Here is a 15,263-nt window from a genome sequence, read left to right on the forward strand (position 1 = left end):
TTTTATTTTCCATTTTAAATTTAGATAAGAAACAAGGTTGCTTCACAAGTCAGTACGAGGTCCCTCTCCCTTTCCCTCCCCTCCTCCTGTGCCCACCGCTTAAGGTTTTCTTTAATTCCTTTTCACAGGTCAGAAGCTCAGCTGGGCAGGGTCTTGCCCTGAGAACATCACTGCCTTTATCCCACTTAGCATCAGTCTTTTCTTCAAACTTTTCATCTCCTTGAGTGCTAGGCTTAGCTCCATTACACTTGCTGGTGCTCCTTTTTGTCCTCAAACTGTACATTTTATGTTTTTCCTTACTTGGCTTGTACCTTTTCAAAATAGACCAGTGTAAGAATGGTCACTAATAAGCATATAACAGAGTTTTGAAATCTCTTCTGCCAAAGCCATTAATCCAAATCTCTTCAATTTAGCCTCAAGCAGATATGTTGGACAAGGGAAGAAAGAAGTCACACTCTTTGCCAAAGTTTCATAAGAATGGTCTCTAGACCACTCACTGATATTCTTCTCCTCTGAAACCCCTTGAGCCAGGCTTTCGTGGTCTACACTGCCCTTGGCACCACGCCCTTCCATTTGCCTACTAGTGTGGCCCATTTAGCCCTGCGTAAAGCACGCACCTCCTTTCCTCATCCAAAGTCAACATTCTGCAAACAAGCAACATGGTCAGGCTTGTCACAGTGCCCTGATCTCTGGTACCAACTTCTGTCTTAGTCAGTGGTCTATCGCCAAGAGGAGACACCATGACCAATGTGTCTTATAAAGGAAAGCATTTAATTGTGTCTTGCTTGCAGTTTCAAAGGCTTAGTCCATTTTCATCACGTCAAAGAGCATGGAGGCATGCAGGCGGACATGATGGTGGAGAATTGGCCTGAGACTTCTCCATCCGTATCTTCAGGCAACAGGACGAAAGAGAGCCACTGGGCCCGGCTTGTACTCTTGACACCTCAAAGCCCCGCCAAGCACCTAATAAGGGCATTGAAATCCAAAATACACAAGGAATTCACAAGACAGTGGGGAAAAGCAAAATATCTGGCTAAAACCAGGCAAAGGATTTGAATACACCTCCCAAAGAAGACACACAAGTGCCCAGGAGATGTGCAAAAGGCGGCCAGCTTCCCTAAGCACCAGGAAGTGAAAACTCAAATCCACAATGAGAAGTCACTTAGCACCTTGTTTTTACTCTATTGTTCACAAAAGCCAGTCTATGCAAATAACTTAATCGTTCGTTAAAGAATGAAAAGATAAAAGGAAGTGCAGTGTATACCCTTACAGAGGAATACTCTTAAGCCGTAAGAGAGAGGGGCCTTATATTTTGCAACAGCATGGATAAATTCATAGTACATTATGTTAAGCTAAATAAACCAGTGAAGAGTGACTACATAGTCTTACTAGTGTGTGGAATATACAGAAAGTTGAACTCACAGAAATGGGAGACAGAATGATACTTGCTGGGAACTAAGGCAGAGTGGAAATGGACAGATGTTGGTCAAAAGTTACAAACTTTTAGTTATAAAATGAACCAGTAGTAGGGGTCTAATGTACACCCTAGGCATGATAGATATGTTAATTAATGTGATTGTGGAATCACCCAGTGTATATGCATATATATATATATCAATTAGTTATCTTATGTATCAAATAATCATACAATAGACTAAAGTTCAATATCAATTAAATATTTTAAATAACATTTTTAATTAAAAAAGGAGAATGAATACTGTCAGAAGTCACCCATCTATCCCCATTTGTATATGTAAGGTCATGTAAATCTTATTGTACATTGTGAAGATACAGTAGCCAACCAGGACACAGGCTGCATAGGCCCTTAGCTTAGGCCCCTGTTCCCAATAATTCTTCCCTGAACTCGCTGGTACTCCTGACTCTCAGAGTACCCTCTGCCTAAAGTTTCTATTGCCTGTCACAAAGTTTTGCTCACCCTTGTGCTATAAGCCTATCAAGAGCGATAATTTTCTATTTCCCACTTTTACAAGCCCACAGTCTACACCAAGCCTAGCAAATTGTAGGTGTACAGTAATCATTTGCTAAAAGGAGAGCTCATTAGCAGACTGTAGGAGTTGAGCTCCATGCACCATAGAGACAAAAACCACTGCTAGTGGTTGGTGGCGATACAATGAATTTTGAGGTATAAATTGCACATTTATTACTCAGGCACTGGTCTAGGTGTTTTCTGGTAATAGGCCATTTGATCCTCACAAGAATCATATCAGGCAGGCAGCCTTTGTTATTTCTACTTGACACATAAAGCAACTCCAGTATAGACACTTAAAGGATTTTCTCATACACACCAAGCTAGTAATTAGTGGATCTGGAGTGTGCATTCAGGTGACCCAGTAGTCAAGGCTTTCAGTCACCATGTCTCATTAGCTGGGATGGGGACCCTTTTAAACATGATCAAGGGTGACTAGCAGAAACCAAGAGGCAGCCTACACTGTAGGAACCAGTGATTAACGACATGAGGGATGGGAGTCAGACTAATCCCTCAGCAGCTCTCTTCCTACAGTACACGGTGGCAACGAGCAGCCAGTCTGCAGCTGCAGCTAGTCCATATGTGGACACCCACGCCGTCCTGCTGAGACGCGCCTCCTGTTCTCCAGAGGATTTTAGCATCCGAGAGAAAGTCAGTAGCTGAAGTGCTTCAAACAAAACCACAAAACATCCCACTTGACCCTCACCACATCCACACTCGGGTGCCTGTGTGGGTCCGATGTCACTCACAAAAACAAAATGATGAGAGGAATGCCCCGGAAGTCGGCACACAACAGCATAGCCAGTATCGGGGTGGGGGGGGGGGGCATTCTGACCGGAGGGGCGCCACAGACACAGAAGCAAATCATTTGTGGGGACCAGACACGTGCTTTCAGATCTTAGATGGAAAGAAGAGAGAGGAGAGGGTGTTAATGCTCTGCAGAGTAAGTAAAGATAAGACTCTCCTAAAGCCACCTTAGGAGATTATGTTAAAAGCAACCTGGACATATTGCAGGGGTTGGGTGGGGGGGTGTAGACTTGTAATTTGGAAGGGGAAAAGACAACAAGATTTGATTTCACGGCCGCTTCGCAATAATAGCATAATCTTATCCGTTTCCAGCAAATACAATCTGAAACATTCAACCTCCCATAAAGGTATATCGCCTTCTCTGTAGCAAACTGCAGATTAAGCTTTTTTTTTTAATGCTGTTCGAATTGCCTGTGAAGCAACCTTTTATGAGATATGATGGCTCAAACAATTTTGCAAAGAGCAGAAGACAAAGAATACATTTTACACCGAACTGGTTTCCTAGGAAACACAGAGAAATGTAATGCCATATCTCCTAGAGGTGGTTCAAGGACCAGGGCTCCTCTTGGTTTTTTTTTCAGCAGTGCTTAGCATCTGCCTTTTCCTCTGTCAGATGGACTGAGTAAATTCAACCAGCAGCCCAAGTGTCCCTTCATTAGCTGACAACCTGTCCCACACAAAGGAAATAGGGGTGAGCCACCATTAATTACTCTCTGAAGCAACTAGAAAACATTAAGAAAAATGTATACCATTTTGCTTTACCATTAAAACAAAACAACAAGAACAACAACAACAACAAAAAAAAACTCCAAACCACAAGTAATAAATTAAGGGGGGAAAAGTCAACTCTGTCTTTAAAAAAATCACATCTAAATTAGTCTGCCTCCAGGTCTGTAAATACCATTTATTTTATTTTGTTTTTGCTTTGACTCTTCTTCCATCCTGTGATATCCTGGCGTATGTAGGCTGACAGAGAGGAGCCTGAATTAGCAGGCTCATACATTTTCCAAGTTCATGCGCAAGGCCACCACCAGTGAGCAGAGGTGGCTGAGAAGTTCAGGGTGGGAGAAGCTGCCCCCTAAGAACTTTTTAAGGAACGGGATGTTAAGGATGATACCTCTGGAGGCCCTGGCTTCCTCCGTCTGACAGAACCGGTGTTGAAAGGATAGCCTAAGAAGCCTGCGGAAACATCTGGGCTGTGTGGGAAGGAGTTAGATTTTAAAATAAACAGAATCAAAGCTTCAAGTTTCACTTATTCAAAACTTTGGGATGAAAAGCAAAATGATGTTTTCAAGAAGTTTTGGGAGTTTGTGGGGAGTGAATGAAGGATGGGGCAGCTGCAGCCTCGAAACAGCCCTCCTTCTGGGTCCTTCTTCCGTGTCCTTCCGGGTCCTTCTGTGCCCTTCTGTGCCCTTCTGTGCCCTTCTGTGTCCTTCTGCTGGGACTCGGGGAAGACGCCAGATGCGGGGGATGGATGATGACAGTGCGTGTGTGTGTGTGTGCGCGTGCCTGTGTGTGCGCGTGCGTGCGTGCGTGTGTGTGTGTGTGTGTGTGTGTGTGTGTGTGTGTGAAGCTGAGGACAGCAGTCTAGGTCAGGTGTCCTCCTCTATCACCCTCCCTCCTCCCTCTATTGTTTTAAAGACAGTGCCGATCACTGAGCCTGTCACTCACAGTTTGGCTAGAATGGCTGGCCAGAGGTCTCTGGGAACCCCCCTGTCTCAACCCCAGCACTGGGGTTCAGGTGCACCACCCACCTTTTACACTGGCGTTAGAAATCTGAGCTCAGGTCATCATGCTTACAGGCAAGCATTTATCCACTGGGTCAACTCCCAAAGAGGTGGGGCTGCAGTGAACCTTATTCATAAGGCTGGGCTATGGCGTGGTTCTCTCTATGAGTGGTCTGAAGTGACCACTGCACAGAGGAAAGACACCTGCTCAAAGCACAGCCCACTGTGAACCAAACCCTTGGGGAGACTGCCAGTGAATGCCTTTCAGATTTGGCATTGGGCTCTGGAGCCCTGGGTCTGAAGCTGCTGTGTCCTGGAGGCCTAGCAGCCTGCTAGCCTGAACAATCCCAGTTTACCTGCAGCCCACATATGGACAGGTGCTCTTCCTGCTCCCTGGTGCCATCCAAAGGCTCAAGAAGGAGTATGGTTGGGTGCTGGGGTTCTCTTCACCTGAGCATCTGGGCAAAGTTACTTACAGTCTCTGTTTCTTTTTCTTCATCTCAATAGGCCATTCCTCCAGCTTGCCTAGTCGTGTGATCAGAGGCTAACAGTCACATGATCCAGGGATCCCAGCACATGCAGGGAGCACTAGGAGTGCATCAGTTAGGTCCTGGCTATGTGTATGAACTCACTGAGCTTGCTCTAACATGTAGACTGGGGCGTACAAGACCATTAGGCTGAGTGACAGTGCGGTAAGCGTCTCTAGGACCCAAATGTGTTTAAACAAACACAGCCTTCTACGTGGCTAATGTGACTCAATAGGTGTTCTGTGTATTTTTATGCTTTAATGGTAAAATTAAAATTATTTTCCCAGAATATCAGAGTACCAGCTGTCAAGTGAGGAGGAAGAAAATCTCGACACACAAATTGTATTCATAGATGTGGGAATGTGGGATGCCTGAGGGCAGCGGATAGGAAATGGAGTTTTAATAATCACAGTTCCCCTTGGCTAAGCCTCACTAAACATCCTATTGTTTTGATGTTAGGATCACAAGGATTGGAGCAGAATTCTAGTGGTCAAAACAAACAAGTACGTTTCCCTGAAAATGTCTGCTAGAAAAATTTGAAATTGATTCATTTAGTCAGCAAACACTCTGCCGACCATGCTTCACGTGCTGTTCAAGGGGCTGGAGAAAATGAACAAGTAAAAGCGATGAGAGTGCCACAGTGGGCCGTGCGCTCATGCGCGACCCAGAGAAGAAGGAGAGGAGCCCCCCATCCCCGCACCCCCCCAGGCTGCAGGGCTGGATGGAGCTTGAGAAAGCATCTTTTGGGCTGGGGAGATTCCTTGGTCAGTGAAATAATTGCCAAGCAAGCATGAGTACGTGAATTTGGGTTCCCCAGCTCTAAAGTCAAGCATAGCAGCACACACATGTAATCCCAACACTGGGGGCTGAGCTGGATAAGATCTCAGAGCTTGCTGGCCAATCAGTCTAGCCAATTTAGAGAACTCTGGGCTCATCAAGATACCATGTCTCAAAAACTTAGGATGAAGTGCTGGTTATGCAGAGAGATGACCCGGGTTCCATCCCCAGAATTTACAGTGGAAGGAGAAAGTTAACTCCCCACTCAAAAGCACCATGGCCGGCACACATGTCCCTGCAGTCTCTGTCTCTGTCTCTGTCTCTGTCTCTGTCTCTGTCTCTGTCTCTGTCTCTCTCTCTCTCTCTCTCTCTCTCACACACACACACACACACACACACACACACACACACACACACACCTGCATCACACACACCCCTCCACGATAATAACAAATGAAATAATTAAAAACCGAGGTAGAGAGTAATTGATGAACACACCTGACGTCAACCCCTGGCCTCCACAGGCAGACACCAGCACATAGGCACACACATGAAAACACGTGCATACAACATACACATGTATGTATACAAGGCAATGTGGAGGTGTTCCCAACTTAAAAGGTGAGGGATAGACAGCTGTGGGAACAGTTTTTGGTTGGTGGGTATCATACTGAATCTTTTGGGGTTGTACTAAAATATACCGATAAATGCAGCTTACGAGAGAAAAGGTTTATTCCGGTTCAAGGTGACAGCAGTGCATCGTGATGAGGACGCTGTGGTGTCAGGAGCTTGAAGTGACTGATCACATTGTAGCTGCAGTCAAGAAGAGACTGGCTGGAGCTGCCTCTCAGCAGGCGTGGGCATATTGGAGGAGATGTGTCACTGGGTGGGCTTGGAGGTTTCAAAGGCCCATCCCATGCCCAGTTAGAGCTCTCTGCCTTGTGCTTGTGGGTCAGGTGACCTCCCGGCGACTGCTCTAGTACAATGCCCCCATGCCCACTGCCATGCTCCTCACCATGATGGCCACGGACTGGAACCATGAGCCCCAAATTAAATGCTTTCTTTTAGAAGTTGCCTTGGTCTGGGTCTTTTGTCACAGCAACAGAAAAGTAATCAAGACAGGAAATAGCACAGTCTACCTGCAGAGCGAGTCTGACCACTTCATCTGTCCTAAATAGTCCTTCACGGGCGTGCCTAAGAAAGGAACCTCCCACAATGGGACAGTAGGTCCTTCTATATCAATTGGACATCAAAAAACATCATGCAGACCAACATATCTGAGGCAATTTCACAATTCAGGTTCCCTTTTCCCAAATGGATCAAGCTGGCAGCCAAGATGAGCCTTCATAGGTGACTTAGAGGTAACCCATAAGAAAGGGAAAATGTATATAAGTGAAAGTCTAGGCTCTATGAATGTGTCTTCTCTGAGAATAGATCTAAGATAGATGTGTTTCTTCATATGTTAAGGTCTCCAAAGTCAGCTCACATCACTCAGTCTCTATTTATACATAATATTCTTTTTATCTCTGAGCAGCCCCCTCATACAGGAGAACACACACACACACACACACACACACACACACACACACACACACACAGAAATCACATCTGACATTGATATATACCCTTACATTCTTTGTCTTTCACATGATTTAAGTGTAAGTTCTATCTCCACCCCAAAACATATATTGTGAAATACACTGTATTATCCAAATACCCAAGACAATAGTAATATTATTCTCCATAATATTATAATATCATAAATATACAGCACTGTGTATTTATAGGCTATAATACATAAACCTTAACTTAAACTTTAAAATGGCATTATACTTATTTCCTGGGTTTCTAAAATTTAGGTTAGTATGACGAAAAGTATGTATATTCAATAGCAACAGTTATTTCTTGAATATGTTCCTATAATTTACAGTAAAGTCAATAACAGGTAAAATTACTCTTCTCATGTCCTGATATCCCATTCAGGGCCTCTATATCTTCAAGTTTGGCCAGTCTTGTGGGTAAAAAGGCTTATCGTCTTAGTTTTAATATTCCTCAGTATTAATCAAGAAAAGCAAGTTTACATTAACTTAGGAAGCAGAAGGGGAGTTTTCCCTCTTTTTTCTTCATTGACTCTCTCCATCTTTTTAATCTCAGTTTCATACAAGAGAAGATTGTAATTGTCCCGTCTCCCACGTACACACAAGTTGTTGTAACTCTGTGTATTACGTGAGCCCACTTCCTCACTGGCTTGTAACACCAGTGTGGTCACTTTGACCTCTGAATCCTCAGCTGAGCCACAACTCCTGTTTCTGAAATCCTCTTCCCCGTGTGAATGCAGGAAGAAACAGTTCAGGGAAAACCTGGACGTTAGTCACGACACAGCTGTGCTTTGAAGGTCACTGCAGGGCGCAAGGTGCCGTGCCAACTCCTACGGGCCTTCTGCCTGGGACAGCACCCAGGCCTGCTGCTCTTGTCTGAGCACTGGGCCTGCTGCATGCCGGCATCTCTGTCACACAGCATTCCACACAGCTTCCCCTCAGCCTCAAGGGTGCAGGGGGAGACGACACCTCTGGCCCCCGCTGTTTCTCCCAAGGTCCTCTTTCCGTCAGCTCCATGTCCAGATTACTGGACGGGACTCTGCTGCGGAACCCTAACAGACCTCACCACTGAGCAAGGCCTACATCCCATCCTTAGTCCTTTATATGGTGGTTTCTTAGCCTCCTTGTTACTGGCATTGGAAGTAGAGGACTCTTGGTTGTGGGGACAACCCTATGCATGACAAGATGCTAGCCACTTCCTGTTGCCTCTGCTCATTGTTCGCAGGACCGCCTGCATCCTACTTGTGGCTACAAAAGTACTGACCAGGACAAACATCCAGATGACCCCTGGGGAGAAACCATCCCTGTTGGAAACTGCTGCTCTGTCTTCTGAGCATGGCTTTCGCTCCTTTGGCCACTCAGGGAGATCATCAGGCGTATTATATGTTTTTAAAAAGGTTTTCATAGGTCTCCTTTCCCTTTCTTATTCTATCCACTGATCAATAGGTGTGTTTATGTCAATACTATGCTTTCAAAAACTGTAGTGGTCTCCAAGCGAGTAAATGACAGCTGCCATGCTCTTTCTTTTGATATTCTTGGATTTGCCACATATTTACCTAACTACATAACAGCATCTCCCTTAAGCCAGTCTATAAAGAATAAGTTTTTAAACTCAAGTTCATGATCTGCTTGAAATTGTATATAAAATTGCATGGCCAGAGATGGTATGCTGGTGGTCACTCTGTGTCTTAACATTTTTCAAATTATCCTGCTTTTTCAGCATCCTCCCCAAGAGTCTTAAAGTACCTGGCAGGGATGGGGCATTATTGTCCACAGCGTAGGTGAAAGTATCGCATGCACAGTACTGTGTGCTGGCATTTGCAAGGAATCCTGAATCTTTGCACACACAAAGGTTCCCTCCCTGGGTCTCAGCTGAGCTGATACAGAGAAACAGACCTTGTCAACTGCTAACTGTGACCCAGAATTCAGGGTGTACATCTGCAGGGGTGGGGCAGCGCGGGGAGCAGGGACACAGAGCCACGCACGGCAGGGAGAGGTTGCCTGCTGTAGCAGGCAGCGAGGCATCATTAGAGTGCCATATCTCATTTATTATTTATACCCCACCTGCTTCCAAAAGGATGTCACCCAGCTTGCAGTGGAAAACATGGATATGAAAGACCCGACCAGCTCTAAACCCACTGTCAGAAGGCAAGAGGCAAGAAAGAGACGGGGTGATGTGGGGAAGGAGGGTTCTATAGAATAATTATTTCAGTTTATCTCTAAATTTCCATCTCACACATGAATATGAGAAAGCATGCACGCGTGCGCGCACATACATACACACACACACAGAGAGACAGAGACAGAGACAGAGGCAGAGACACACAGAGAGTCAGAGACACACAGAGAGCTCACTGACACACAGAGAGTCAGAGACACACAGAGAGTCAGAGACACACAGAGAGCTCACTGACGCACAGCTGTCTTTAACTTGCAGGCATCAGGAGCATCGTGAACCGCCTCCAAGGAACTGACTCCTTTGGTCAGGCGAGCTGGCTTTTGCTTTGTATGGAGTTTTGGAGGTTTGTTTGTTTTTGACGTTTGTTTTTAAACCGCCCATTTTCTGGTGTCCAAGGGAACATTACCCTTCCAGAACTATTCATTTTATCCATCAGCTACCTGCTGGCCACAGTCGGTGCTGAGAGTTTACCAGTGAGAATAAGAACCCAGCACTAGGGAGGAGGGGAGGGAAACAGAGAGGGACTTGGAATTGACATGTGAAGCAACCTTATTTCTAATTTAAATTTAAATTTAAAAATAAATAATAAAAAAGAAGGAAACACAGGAAGGTATAAAGCTCAGTAGTAAAGGTGATTGTGCAAGCAAAAAAAAAAAAAAAAAAAGAACCCAGCACTAGGGCTGGTCAGTGGTGGCACACGTCTTTAAACTCAGCACTCGGGAGGCAGAGGCAGGTGGCTCTCTGTGAGTTCGAGGCCACTCAGGGCTATACAGAGAAACACTGCCTCAAAAACCTGGGGGGTGGGGAAGAACCCAGCGCTATCTTTCATTGAACTCATAGTCAATTGAGGAATGCAAACATGAGCAAAAAATTAAAATTGATTTTGATGATGTTCCAGGGGAAGGTGGGAGAGGATGTCATTGCATGGCTTGCGCCCTGGAACTGTGATTAGCGGTGATGAAGAAATGAAGATATGACAAACACCGAAGAAACTACACACACACAGACCCATAGACATGGGGGCTCAGTGTGTTTACTCTATACAGTTGAAGAGGAAGGCGGGCTTATTGCATCCGTAGGAACAAGGAGAGGACAGGTTATGGTACGCAGCTGAACAAGGAGGCAGGTTTATCTAACCCTGTTAGGAGCTGTCTTTATTAGGGAGCAGAGGGAGTAAGGAAGCAGTGAACATTTTCTGTACATACTCTCAACATTCATGCCACAACCAAAGGAAGGCTGTGCCATCCCTCAGAGCCTAACCCTGGGAAGGCTTTCCCACCCCCGGGGAGTCAAGGGCATTGATGTCCGTGACATAGGCACGACCATGTCAACAGCCCACATCCCTTCAGGACTTCACTCCCTCCCCACAGAAGACTCGAGTGCAGAGGCTGTCAGGAGTTCTAGGTGGGCGATGCCGGGGCAGAGGAGACAGAAAGGTAGCAACGGGATCCCGATCACGCAGGGAAAATGCAGGTTGGTGCAGCCAGTTTCAGGGCAGGGTGGAGCGGATAGTGTGTGGGGTGTGGAGTGCATGTCCATGGAGGCCTGGGTCCTGGGTACCGGGAAACAATGAAGGATTTATTATCCAGCTTGGCCTTTCATGCAGGAGCCACAACTTTTTTTTTTTAATGCAGGGAGTGATGAGCTCAGATCTTGGATAGGGGTATTTAGTCTAAGATCCTAAATCTAAGGGCCTCAGTCGGTACAGTGCTCAAAGCCCTGGCATCAATCCCCATCACCACATAAAACAGATGTGGTGTTCTGTGCCTGTGATCCCAACACTCGGAAGACGGAGGCAGGAGGATCAGAGAGCAAAGGTCATCCTGGGCTCCATGTAGAGTTCATAGTTTGAGGCCAGCCTGGGACGAATAAGACCTAGTCTCAAAACAAGCAACCCAATAAACCAAGGAAAAACCCTCAAATCTACACCAGAAGGAGGAGGCTCAAATTCATAAAAAAAAAAATCCACTTGGAGCAAACGAGGGCAGCATCAGGGGCTTCCCGTGTGAACTCAGTGTTCTTTCTCAGCCGAACTGCATGTCCTTCCTCATCCTTAAGCAGATAATGAGAGACTCGGCACAGCAGCCTTCCTTAAACACAGCCAAGAAGAGAAGTAAAGTCAGCAGCAGGGGGGCTGCTTCCAAGAATAAATCTAGGAGTTTGAGGAAGGGGAAAAAAAAAGAAGAAAGAAAAGCCACGTCTGTGAGTCATCTAAAAATACATTCGGTGGTGAAGGACGCACAGGTACTTTCTGTCTCTCTGCATAGTTAGAGAATAAAATGTGGCCTGCCCCCATTAACGTCAGTGATGAATGCAGGCATCAGTGGAACTCAAAGCCCAGGGCAACACAGCTGAATGAGGGGCAGGAGCTCAGAATAGGACCAACGACAGTGAATTCAGGCAAAACCCAAGAGTTTAGAACAGAGGTGCGCATAAGAAATACACCTATTCTTAAATGCCTGGGGTGGGAGAAGACTCCGGGAAGGGTCAAAGCTTCAGTCTGTTCTCCAGCTCTGCAAGAAGAAAGAGCTCTGCTCATTCTCTGACAATCACTCTTCTTCCAGTATGAGCCTCTGCAGGTTCTCCATGGGATCTGACATCCCTCACTGGTCCACAGGTCTGACATCCCCCTCTGGTCCATGGGATCTCACATCCCTCACTGGTCCATAGGATCTGACATCCCTCACTGGTCCATGGGATCTCACATCCTTCCCTGATCCATGGGATCCAACATGGTCTGCTTCCAAAAAATTTGCTCACTGTCCAAAACTGAGCAAATCCAGTAGAAAAGGAAATATTTTTATAAGCTTGAACACAGAACACAGACATGATTTGTAATACCAGGAAGGCTTGGGATTTAATCCACCCCCTCCCCCCCCCAAAAAAAAGAAGGAAAAAATCTGTTTTTAGATGACTGTAGCCTCAAAATGCAGCACTGAACATTGCCTGTGACCTGCTGTTTGATATAGGGAGTCTTCTCATCGGGCTCTGTGGCTATGCTTGTTGGCCTTTTAAAGAGCAGAATGATTTTTTCTTCCTCTGTGAACCAATCCCTCACAGTCTCCCACAGTTTTCGTGACTCTCTTACAGATGGCTCTCAGGCCAGGGTTACCTATGGTCACTTACTCCTCAGATTTCCCAGAATCCTGTTACAGATGTGTCCTCAGAATTTTAAACTCAGCTCCAAAAATACAGGTAGGCACGGTGCATACCTGTAACCCAGCCCTTTGGAAGCTGAGGCAGGAGGATTGTGAGTTCAAAGTCAGCTGGGTCATGAGTTACTGTCTGAGAAAGAAAAGGATTATTGACAAGAGGGAGAAAGAGGGAAGGAGGGAGTGAGGGAGGGAGTAAGGAGGGGCCATGACAGGTGAGAAAGTCTCTCTGCATGAGCAGCCCACTCTATGTTCAGAAGAGTTGCCCACCCAGCAGTCTGAGTCTGGTGTCTCTGCACTCACCCCTGCTCTCTCTGCACTCACCCCTGCTCTCTCTGCACTCACCCCTGCTCTCTCAGCACTCACCCCTGCTCTGACACCACACAGTACTCTCTGCACTCACCCCTGCTCTCTCTGCACTCACCCCTGCTCTGACACCACACAGTACTCTCTGCACTCACCCCTGCTCTCTCTGCACTCACCCCTGCTCTCTCAGCACTCACCCCTGCTCTGACACCACACAGTACTCTCTGCACTCACCCCTGCTCTCTCTGCACTCACCCCTGCTCTCTCAGCACTCACCCCTGCTCTGACACCACACAGTACTCTCTGCACTCACCCCTGCTCTCTCTGCACTTACCCCTGCTCTCTCAGCACTCACCCCTGCTCTGACACTACACAGTACTCTCTCTGCACTCACCCCTGCTCTCTCTGCACTCACCCCTGCTCTGACACTACACAGTACTCTCTCTTCACTCACCCCTGCTCTGACACTACACAGTACTCTCTGCACTCACCCCTGCTCTGACACCACACAGTACTCTCTCTGCACTCACCCCTGCTCTGACACCACACAGTACACTCTCTGCACTTACCCCTGCTCTCTCTCTTCACTCGCCCCTGCTCTGACACTACACAGTACTCTCTCTGCACTCACCCCTGCTCTCTCTCTTCACTCGCCCCTGCTCTGACACTACACAGTGCTCTCTCTGCACTCACCCCTGCTCTGACACCACACAGTACTCTCTCTGCACTTACCCCTGCTCTCTCTCTTCACTCACCCCTGCTCTGACACCACACAGTACTCTCTCTGCACTCACCCCTGCTCTGACACTACACAGTACTCTCTCTTCACTCGCCTCTGCTCTGACACCACACAGTACTCTCTCTGCACTCACCCCTGCTCTGACACTACACAGTACTCTCTCTGCCCTCACCCCTGCTCTGACACTACACAGTACTCTCTCTTCACTCACCCCTGCTCTGACACCACACAGTACTCTCTCTTCACTCACCCCTACTCTGACACTACACAGTACTCTCTCTTCACTCACCCCTGCTCTGACACCACACAGTACTCTCTCTGCACTCACCCCTGCTCTCTCTCTTCACTCGCCCCTGCTCTGACACTACACAGTACTCTCTCTGCCCTCACCCCTGCTCTGACACCACACAGTACTCTCTCTGCACTCACCCCTGCTCTGACACTACACAGTACTCTCTCTGCACTCACCCCTACTCTGACACCACACAGTACTCTCTCTGCACTCACCCCTGCTCTGACACTACACAGTATTCTCTCTGCACTTACCCCTGCTCTCTCTCTTCACTCGCCCCTGCTCTGACACCACACAGTACTCTCTCTTCACTCGCCCCTGCTCTGACACCACACAGTACTCTCTCTGCACTCACCCCTGCTCTCTCTCTTCACTCGCCCCTGCTCTGACACTACAGAGAGCTCTCCTTTTTTGCACTCACCCCTACTCTGACACCACAGTGTTGGCAAGTTGCTCCGTGCTGTCCACGCACAGTGAAGAAAACACTGGAGGGCAGTGGAGGGAAAATATCTCCCCCCTGTCCACATTGGAGGGTTCTGGCTCGTGACTGTTCCTCTCCTGCACAGAAAGGAAGAGCCAAGACTAAGAGTGTCATGTCAAGCACCATGAACTCAGGAAAACCCCATCTTGATACCCCACGCTTCCTGTCTCTCTATGTGAGCTTTTGTGTCTATACGAAATTCCATGTTGTTACGGTATAACTTTGTCATAAAGCAGGCCTTCCAAACTGCATAAGGGGCCCCACAAAACTCAGCTCTCTCCCTAAACGCATTACAAACAGAAGAAAAAATAAAACCTAAAGGAATGCAAAGATGTGAATTCTCCGAACGAAATTAAAAGTATGATTTCGACATTTGTAGTAGAGGAGGCTTGTAATCCAGGCGTCTCTAGACGCTTTTTTTTTCCTTTTTCTTTTTAATATCACAGGAAGATGTTTCTCACTACTTAGTGGGGGCCTACATAAAGTAAAAGCATGCCTTGATTGCCTCAGACCCCCTCGGGCTTGGGAAACTGCTGTAGAATCCTTGTAGCAGCCCAGAGGGAAGGGCTGGGCGCTGCTGCCAATGGATCTGGGAAGCAGGTGCTTCCTCTCTGGAAGGCCAACTTCCTTATCCTCCCCAGAAGGAGCCACTCTGAACTCAGTAGGACACTACTGGACAGACAAGAAGGCA

The sequence above is a fragment of the Mesocricetus auratus genome, unplaced genomic scaffold, assembly GCF_017639785.1.
Source record: "Mesocricetus auratus isolate SY011 unplaced genomic scaffold, BCM_Maur_2.0 Super-Scaffold_6730, whole genome shotgun sequence".
Taxonomy (NCBI): domain Eukaryota; kingdom Metazoa; phylum Chordata; class Mammalia; order Rodentia; family Cricetidae; genus Mesocricetus; species Mesocricetus auratus.